The following is a 10,076-nucleotide window of genomic DNA, read 5'->3' on the forward strand; positions in this document are numbered from 1 at the left end:
CCAAGTCCAGCACCCTGAGGCTGTACGCTAAGCGGAAGGAAGGGGGCCGGGGACTGGTGAGTGTCAGCACCACAGTCCAGGATGAGACAAGGAACATCCAAGAATACATTGGGAAGATGGCCCCAACTGACCGAGTGCTCAGTGAATACCTCAGGCAGCAGAAACCCAAGAAAGAGGAGGGAGACGAGGAACCATCATGGAAGGACAGGCCCCTGCACGGTATGTACCACCGGCAGATAGAGGAGGTGGCTGATATCCAGAAATCCTACCAGTGGCTGGACAAAGCTGGACTGAAAGACAGCACAGAGGCACTAATCATGGCAGCACAAGAACAAGCTCTGAGTACAAGATCCATAGAGGCTGGGGTCTATCACACCAGGCAAGACCCCAGGTGCAGGCTGTGTAAAGATGCCCCAGAGACAATCCAGCACATAACAGCAGGGTGCAAGATGCTAGCAGGCAAGGCATACATGGAACGCCATAACCAAGTGGCCGGCATAGTGTACAGGAACATCTGTGCCGAGTATAACCTAGAAGTCCCGAGGTCAAAATGGGAGATGCCCCCAAGGGTGGTGGAGAATGACCGAGCTAAGATCCTGTGGGACTTCCAGATACAGACGGACAAAATGGTGGTGGCTAACCAACCGGACATAGTGGTGGTAGACAAACAGAAGAAGACGGCCGTAGTGATCGATGTAGCGGTTCCGAATGACAGCAATATCAGGAAGAAGGAACACGAGAAGCTGGAGAAATACCAAGGGCTCAGAGAAGAGCTCGAGAGGATGTGGAGGGTGAAGGTAACGGTGGTCCCCGTGGTAATCGGAGCACTAGGTGCGGTGACTCCCAAGCTAGGCGAGTGGCTCCAGCAGATCCCGGGAATAACATCGGAGATCTCTGTCCAGAAGAGCGCAGTCCTGGGAACAGCTAAGATACTGCGCAGGACCCTCAAGCTCCCAGGCCTCTGGTAGAGGACCCGAGCTTGAAGGATAAACTGCCCGCAGGGGCGTGCTGGGTGTGTGTGTGTATGTATATATATATATATATATATATATATAAAATTATCATTATTCTAATGAGCTCACAAACACCCTGTAGCCCAGTGTGGCCGGGTTAATCTCTTCTCACTCCTGAGGTCCTTTGTCCCCCTGACGGGCAAACCATATGTAAGATGACCTCTGTGTTTGCGCAAGTCAGGTGCAAGACAAACTATTACTACAAGGATAGCAGGTCCAGATGACACTCCCCTGTTCTCCCACAGCTTTATTTGGTGTTCCCTTATACCATTCAGACGTAGACTAGAACCTCTGTCCGAAGAGCTCTTAACCTTTATTTTATTGCTGCAGCTACCAGTGTCGTCCAGTTGCGTGATCCTCTGTTCTTCTTACTTCAACCTCAGGGGTTAGACAACCCTTCAGTCGTGACACAGATCAGGGGATTATTCTGCCCCTATTTCAAACAACGATCTGTGTATCCTCGGGTCCTGTGTCTCCCGTGTATCCTCCAGAAAAGAACAGGAAGGCGTCCCCCTTTTGCCCAAGAGCCTCTCGAACCTTGTTGGTCTGGTGTTTCCGGATTTCCGTCAACCCCTTCATGGTTATTGCTGTATTTATGGGATTCATCCTTTTGAAGTGACTAGCTGGAGCCCAAACGCCATGACCCTTGGACCCAGTTGGTGTCTCGGCAGTCACTGTATCTGTCTCTGCTGCGAAGGACCCTCGTATCTCTGTGGCCTCGTCTGGTGTCTGTTCCTTTCTCTGTAAGAGACAGAAAACCAAAACACCCCCTTCCTAGCCCTAATAATCTAATGTTATTATCTACTGACCTTCTAGTGGATGGAAATAATGATAAATAAATAATGATTTATGCTTCTCACTGATTCTCTACAAAAGACCGTAAACTTCTCGGGCCACCATTAGCTTAAGCTTTACCATTCCTAAGTTATTAAAGACACAAATCAAGTTATAAAAATGTTCAAACAATCCTTGTTTGATGTTGAAACCCAACTCCCCCCCCCCCCCCCCCCTTTTTTTTGACACATTCCAATGTGTCAAATCAACAGAACTAGAACATTAAAAGAAAAGGTGAGGCAGGCACCACGTTACCCAGAATATTAAGTTGATCTGCGTGCAATGTTCTGACTCAAGTATTTTTAATATTTTAATGAATATCGTCTAATTAACTGCCACTACTTATACCTAGCAAAAGACATAATTGAATAAAAATCACAAAGAATAACATGATCTTAGTGTTATGTAAGCGCGTGCAGCCCTCCATGCTCGAAGTCACTCCACACCATAGATCAGTCAGACCTCGCGCTGACTGTAGCTTTTGACCCTTATTAACTTGAGCGCAACTCTATAATGAGCAACAAACTGCCATATGTATATAAATTATCATGATTACCCCTGCAAAGAAAAATTAAATCAATATCCTAACACCTGTAAATAAAAGACTAATCAGAGGTTATAACAATCACAGGGACACAAATGTTAGAATACGGTCAAAAGCTTCTATAAATGCTCGTTGCATAAGTCTCATACAACAATAAAATGCTGATATTAAAACAACAGTAAAACACCCCCTTTTGTCCCATTCGACACATAAACGTTTATAGATGGCTCTCTTAATTTGACATTCTCCTGATTTTTCTTCACTGACCACAGCAGGGGAAACTCTGCCATGATACAGCCATAAATGCAGCTCACCTGATTCATCACTGAGCTCCATCGTCACTGGGGTCTGACAGGGTGGCGCTGCATACTCTTCTCATCTAATGTGTCTATTTTCAACCTGTTTAGTCAGAGTGCTCAAACATGAGGCAGACTACGTCCACAACAAGTCAACACAGCCGTAAATGTGGCCAATTATCAATCTATTACCAATCAATAACAACAGATAGCTTTTATTTTATGAATGTTTTCAATCAACCACTCACCCAGAGGATCTTCAATCCCAGGAACTTCCTTCTTCTCATTTAATGAGTCTGTCCTCTTTCCAAGACCTGGTAACTGGTCTATCCAGAGCCACCTGATCTCAAAATATACTTACAACAAGCCAAACCACCCGTTGGTCACACCAACCCTTTTCCGCCCTAAAGATGTTCAACGGCTAAAGATGTTCAATGCCATCGTAGACTGGAGTGCCGAAAGAGACTTTAACGCCAACTGTTCCAACAATCCATTTTATATTGCTTCCTGGTCAGAGTTGCAAAACTCCACACCAGGGTTCAAATCGTTTTACTATTTTCATTAGTTCTTATTTTTTATTTTAGTTTCGACTCCAGATTTACAATAGTCATCAGTCCTGATGTTTGTACCAGGTGTAATCAATGTTTACCAAGTCTTTGCTAGTTTAGTCTAATTTATATTGTCCGAAAATCCTCAGTTTCAGGTTAATGTTGATTAGTGCCAGTTATAATTTTAGTTGTATTTTGCCAAAACTAAGTGTCACAAAATTCCAGTTTCAACACATCAGCCATGCTCCCCTGCTTATCCCTGGGTATTAAGACTATTAACTCCTGCTGCACTGCGTGTTCATAATTTTGGTCAATCGACAAACCTTTTGAAGGTGCTCGCACAATTATTTAGATGTTCCAATCCTGTTGTCTCGGGCTGCACCACGCTGCCTTATCTGGTGTTAGCTGTTTTCCGGTGATGTGGGTTGAATGGGGGAGCTCTTCAAGGAGGGGGGAGTATGCTCCCCCTGATGAGCTCTTCAAGGTCAGCTAAGCTAACCTTCGTGTGTGAGCTTTTCAAGTGCATTTCAAGATTTGTGGGATTTTTGCTTTATAAATGTCCCTCATAACCCCCTGACGGCCCTCTAATTTATTTTAACACACCATAGTGTACATTTAGTGTTCACTTGTAGCTCTCATACTCTACTTACCACTCTTCTAAGTCCTGATGTTTCTTAAAGAGGACAACTGTACCTTTAAATAATATCACATGTGTGGGGTGGTGGTCTTACCAATTGTTTTTTCCCACCCTTTTTACATTTTATGAAAGCCAGAGAGATAGACCTGATATTTTCATTTGAAACATTTTGTTAAACTCAGAGTTTTATTTTATTATTTTTATTTATTTATTTTAAGCTTATTTAATTTCACGGAGAACATGCCTAACCTATTAATTTATACTGTAGTGCACGTCGGGACTTTATACTTATATTCATTTCACTTTTTCCTAGTAGACAACTCTTTAACAAGGGCATAGAGAATTCTTGACCGAATAGCGAGATTCAAACATAATTTTTCAAAAGGTAAGAGTCATGTGAGCCAGATAGGGGAGAGTGACACCCCAGGAGGAACAACACAAAGATTATCGAGATGCAGTGGCAGGTGTAATGGAGGAAAACACAGGGCCACAATCCGTCGTCCTATCCGGTTCAAAACTGATATGCAGGAGAATGTGGAATTTTGATTTTTGTTAAAAACAAATATGGATAAAATGCAAAAATATTTTCCAATAAAGTAAAACTGAGAGTCGCACTTATAACTGACTCCATGTCACCTGATTGTTTCTACAAGATCACATTTTTGCTAAGAGTTATTAGTGATCTCAATGTGCGAAAAGACTTCACCATATTTGGAGTTCAAACTCCTCTTGACTGAGAGACCTGGAACAAACATGTGAACAAAACCTGACTAGTACTAGTAATGAAGAGCTCTCTCCAAACGTCAAGAATAAAAGCCCCAATCAGATGGGATTATAACAGAATATGGTTCGCTCCGTTTGCCTGAAATAATTAGGAGTCACAGGCATTTCAGTTGTGGAATGGTTGGGTGCAACAGTAAACATATGTGAGATGTGGGAAGTGCCAAATGTTCCTTTGTGTCTCCAAATTAAATCACAATACTTCCTCAGATATCATAAATGAGTTGACTTTTGTGTAATAGAAAGCCCAGTGCAATCACTTATTCCTAAACCAATGGTTTACAGCTAGTCAAGTGTCAGTGACTTCTAAGTTGGTCCCTGATCTACATTTTTGATATTGTTATATAAATAAGTTTTAATATCCTGCTTATAAAAATTTCAGTGGAACCTGTAAGTTTCTTACATAGCTCCTAAATCTTATTAGTTTCACAGTAGTGATCAATGAACTCCCCTTGTGCACTATGTAAAGTTTAAATGACTTGACTATCGTAGGGCATACACACAACAATGGTGCTACACACATTTTGCTATAAATCCAATTGATTTTAATTAGTTTTGTAAACACTCATTACAATTTTAGTCAATTTTCCTTTTTTCTTATTTTGATTTTATTTCCGTTAGCACAAATGTTTTTCCACTTCTAGTTTTTGCTATTTCATTTGTATTCTTTAGTAATAATAATCCTGCTCTGCTCACTAGAATAAACATAATCAACGTTATCGACAGCTTACTGCGTATCGATTCACCATCTTATCAATTCATTTGCTTCATCCTTTTGTGGTTTATAACCTTATATTTTATTTCAACCTACTTTGTCTCTAAATATTTGAAGAATTTTTCAAGTTCGGGGTCAAATTTTAAGAATTTGACCATAAGTGAAAGTTATGGTGTTATCACCCCCTTTGGGGCTTACCTTTCCCAGTTTTGGTGATTTTCCTCCCCATTCTCTATTCTCTACAAGTACTCCTTTTCGGTGGCGAAAAACTGTTGGTGTGGTCAAGCGGGTGCTGTAAAAACAAAAGCTCAGGACAGAACAGTCACCAGTCATGTACTTCACTCAAAATTAGCATATATCAAACTTCATATTGATCCTCTGAGTGTAATGGTACATTTTAATTTAAACTTCTCAAAGCTAAACACAATATTTTACTTTATCTTACTCTCGTTCTTGTGCAGCACCACCCCTGTCGGTTCTATCTTACTTTTAAATTGCTGACTATTTCAAGATGTCACCCAAAAGGCGGGGACCAGTATTTATCATTACATTATCTCTATTTTGCATGTGGCAAGTCTATCATTCCCTGTTATTTATAGGCCTCGGTAGAGGGTTTTTTCTTTTTTTTTTCTTTCTTTCCTCTATAAAAGTTACTTGACTCTTTACAGTGACCCACTATGATTAATACTAATAACATGTTCAGTCATAAGTGAATTCAAACCTTTTCTTCATTTTAGCATTTAACATTCCCAACCATTTTATAATGGTACCCTAATCGAAACACAGCTACTAAAACACAATTTTTTATGTAAGCATCAGTAACTCCAACTTGGCAACCCAAGGGTTAAATCCGCAGTTCACACTCCTGTGAAGCTACAGCCTCCCCCCTCAGTCTCTGTCAACCTTCTGCTCTTGCAAAAACAAAACAAAGCAAGACAAAACATCCACCCTTCTTTTACAGGCTGGGTGAACTGTCTGTGGACATTTACTAATCCTAAAGTCGGTACCGTCTTTGTCTCAGTACCAAGTCAGTTAAAGCTTTTAGTCGTCAGTCCATAACAGTCCAGTCACATGCATACATCCACACACATTCATACCAGATATTGCTGATAATGGAGTCTCACGCGCAACCTATTCGAGGCTCCTTCACCAGCAAGATGACGTCATCATTTTAAAGGAAACAATTCCTTATTTATTGCTTTTTCTTGGACTGGATTGACTCGCTGCAATCCTTTTAGGATCAGGACTTTTCATTCGACCAGTGTCCCATACAAGTGAATTTCTCCTCAGGCCATTATAATCATGGAGAAAAATACTTCGACTGTTTTCAGTAAGAATATTTTATAGCACTTTAAAATTCACTCTCTCAGGCCTGGATTAAGGAGCCGATTTGTTAAATCAGGAGCTCACAAAATACCAAAATATCACCACCGGTGGATCACACCTCTCAGATGTTCTTATCTCAGTGCACTGTAACGAAAGCAAACACAGACGTAACCAATTAAACACTCATATAATAACAGATACTGGGGCCCATTACAAACATGCCCAAGCATAAAACCATCCTTTTCTCTCTCAGAGAAAGAAAACAATCCAAACCTCACTGATAGAATCAACCTAGTATCAAACAAAACCCAAAGATCAACCAAAACTCCTTTTTGCACCAACAAAACATGTTGGATTTACTTGACTCAATAGTGGACACTAGTTACACACCAACTCTTTACTTTGGCAAAAACGTAAACAACTAAGTTGAATCAACACAACCTTTTCATAATCTCTTCGAAATAAAACTCACACCATTCATTCATCATTTTCGCTCTGTACCACTGCTCCTTGTTAGACTGTGTGAAGCACAGTAAACAATTCAGTGGAGGCTTTGAGCCATAAACAGACATCACGCACAGACATTGTTTTCATTATCAAAGTGCTTCAGACCATGTCCTCTAAATCTACACAAATGCCCTCTGCGTGGCATGAAATACATTTAAGCAATAAATAATCAATCAGTTCTTGCTGTTGTAACCAACTCCGTATTTGGATGTTTGTGTGCAGCATTTGTTAGTAAAGCATTCTTCATTGCATCAGCGTGTGTGTGTGTGGATCACTTCTCAGTTCATTGAATCAACATTTTAATTTGTGTGTGTGTGTGTGTCATTTCTCCCTCAATCAACGAGTGCATATGTTCATATGTATGTTTCTTTTCACTCTGAGTCGGTGCATGTAGATGTGTGTGTGTGTGTGTGTGTGTGTGTGTGTGTGTGGGTGTTTGTGTTCATCACTTTCCTGTTGTAGTGTTCTGGGTAAACCACGGCCTGAAGCGTGCCCTGGGTCCTGCCCTCCTCCTTTTCAGTCTGTTTGCATCCATTGGTGCTGCTGCTCAGAGTTCTGTCCATACTGGTTCTGGCCCCAATTGAGGCAGTCCTTTTCTCCAGTGTCCAGCATCTTCTCCTTATTTCGCTCCTCCTTAACTTGACCCTTTTGCTTCGGTCTTCCTTCAGGGTTTTGATACGCAGCTCAATTGTCTGGATGTCCGTTTGTTGCTTGCAGAAGTGCGACTGCTGTCCGTTTGTTTGCAGGTGGAACGGCTGACATCCAGAAGGTGTATAGGAGAGTCTGCAGCTTCCACCTCCCCAGTGGAAGACCTCAATCTTTGTTCTGTTAGTTTAACACAGGCCTCAAGGCTCTCTGGGATCCCTGCTTGCACTTTCAAGCCCACGGCTCAGGTCGTAGTCGTGGTCCCATTCCAGGGGAATGGAGTCCATGGTTGTTTGGGTGTCTCGGCCCGAGCGTTCAGTCCGGAGCTGGGCAGCCCAGGACGCTGAGCGATCGGAGGACGGCAGAGGCGACAGGAAGCCATCCCCCTAACGTTTGCTCCATAGCAGACCGGACAAATCACACTGCTCATCTAGCTCCAGGATGCTCCGGCCTGATTTCAAGTCCGGTGTCTTGGACTCCAAGCCTGATGGGTTCGATTTTCAGCTAGCTCCTCCTGGGCCATGCTCAGTTTCTGCTCTGATGCCTCGAGGTCTTATTGAGGGCAGAAACCTCAGAGTCTTTTCCGTAGAAATCAGATTAAAGTCCATTGATGTTTCCCTTGGACCTTCTGTGGTTCTGCTGTTCGGCTCTTCCCAGAGGTCAGCTCCTGTCTGAGCCCCGACCCCTGTGCCTTCAGCTTATTTTCTCCTGGTGTTTTTCTCCATTCTGAGGTGCCTCCTGTCCTCAGTTTTCCTTTGTCTGTGGCACGCCCTGTTTTGCTGCCCGATCATCAGTGTTGGTCCGTCACTGTCCTGCACAGTTTTAATGCAGAGTTGTTAAGGTCAGCATTGTTTTGCTCGGCCTCACTTTTCCTCCGGGCTTAATGGGCGTGTCGTCACAGCTCTGTCCGCTGAAGCTGTCTTTTTCCATATGGCAAGAATGTGAAGAGTGTGTGAGAGGGGTGTGTCCGATCAGGCACTGCCTGCTGTGGATTGAGTGCAGGTCAAGGTGTTCGGAGCGGATGGTGCGCTCAGCTGCTCGCATAACCCTCTGTAGAGCTCGTCTGTCCGGCATGTTGCTGTTCCCGAACCAGACAGTGATACAGCTGCTCAGTATGCTCTCGATAGTTCCTCTATAGCAGGTGGTCAAAGTCATTGGTGGGAGCCGGACCTTTCTCAATCTTCTCATTTAAGAAGAGAGACTGACGGAAATCTCCCCGTGTAGTGAAACGGGCCTTGGATTTAACACTCTCCATCTCCGCAGCCTGATATCGTTTTCCTGCAGCACTGTTGACATTTTCAAGCTGTTGTTATAGGTCCAGCTGCTGTAGCATTTGGTCAGGGTCACTTCAAAGATGGTGGAGGAGTGAGCAACGATGGTGGAGGGGAGAGCAGGCGTCCAGGTCAGCCTCGGCTTCCCTACCTGTAATCAAACATAAAGAGAAAAAAAACAAAAAAACAAAAACAAAACAAAAACAAAACAAAACAAAACTAATGATGTTGTATTGGCTATATCAGTCAGAGAGGGGAGAAACACCGGGGCCAGGCCCTGTGTCAGCCTTCACTCCCCCTTTTTTTTTTTTTTCTCTCCATATAATCCTCTCATAACCCACCAAGCTGACAGGACGACACAGGTACATTTTAAAATTCTTAAGATTGTATTTAAAGTTCAAAATGGAATTTTCTTTCATTCAGTAATCACCTATATTTATCAATCGGCAGAAAACTTGTCACAATTTGACTTTTCTAACCACTAAATTTGTCATATCTTCACTGGTTTGTCAGACCAGTGTTTTTTTTTTTTTTTTTTTAAGTTAAGATGTTGTCCTGCAACCCAGAGAGTTTATTCGTTAGTAGTGGATAAACTTTATTGTGTAACGGCGGGTGTATGTTAAGCTTCACTGCTTTAAACTTGCTGGAAAATCTTCACATGTTCATGGGTGTAAGCTGTTTCTTCATTGCGTGTATGTGCGTTTGTAGGTGGGTTAACTTAACTTTTTGTTTGCTCATGGGGCCGGGTGGTCCAGGCCCGTAGCCACCTGTATCAATACACTAAGAGATTTATTTAATATCATTTTCATCACAATCACACTCTGCCGACTGAAGTGCCGGTCTTACTCAAACACAATTTATCTCTTCTATATTAAAATCCAGCCGAACATCAAACATTCAGCGTAGTCATTCAAATCCTTATTTATAATATTATAATCAACAAAATCAGCGTTTTTATTA

The 10,076-nt window shown here is 42.4% G+C and overlaps 1 long non-coding RNA gene across 1 annotated transcript in view; it reads right to left on the reverse strand.

Moving 5' to 3' along the window:
• The window catches only part of LOC146650575 (uncharacterized), a 203,910-nt gene extending 194,631 nt beyond the window's left edge, over window positions 1-9,279 (reverse strand). The window contains exon 1 of the long non-coding RNA XR_014907894.1: window positions 6,796-9,279. This is a non-coding gene — a long non-coding RNA (uncharacterized LOC146650575). The remainder of the gene's footprint in view (window positions 1-6,795) is intronic.
• Between the last annotated feature and the right edge of the window lie 797 nt (window positions 9,280-10,076).

The sequence above is a fragment of the Rhamphochromis longiceps genome, linkage group LG16 (genome assembly GCF_057381845.1).
Source record: "Rhamphochromis longiceps isolate RC_006_pf linkage group LG16, R_longiceps_female_GT1.1, whole genome shotgun sequence".
Lineage (NCBI taxonomy): Eukaryota > Metazoa > Chordata > Actinopteri > Cichliformes > Cichlidae > Rhamphochromis > Rhamphochromis longiceps.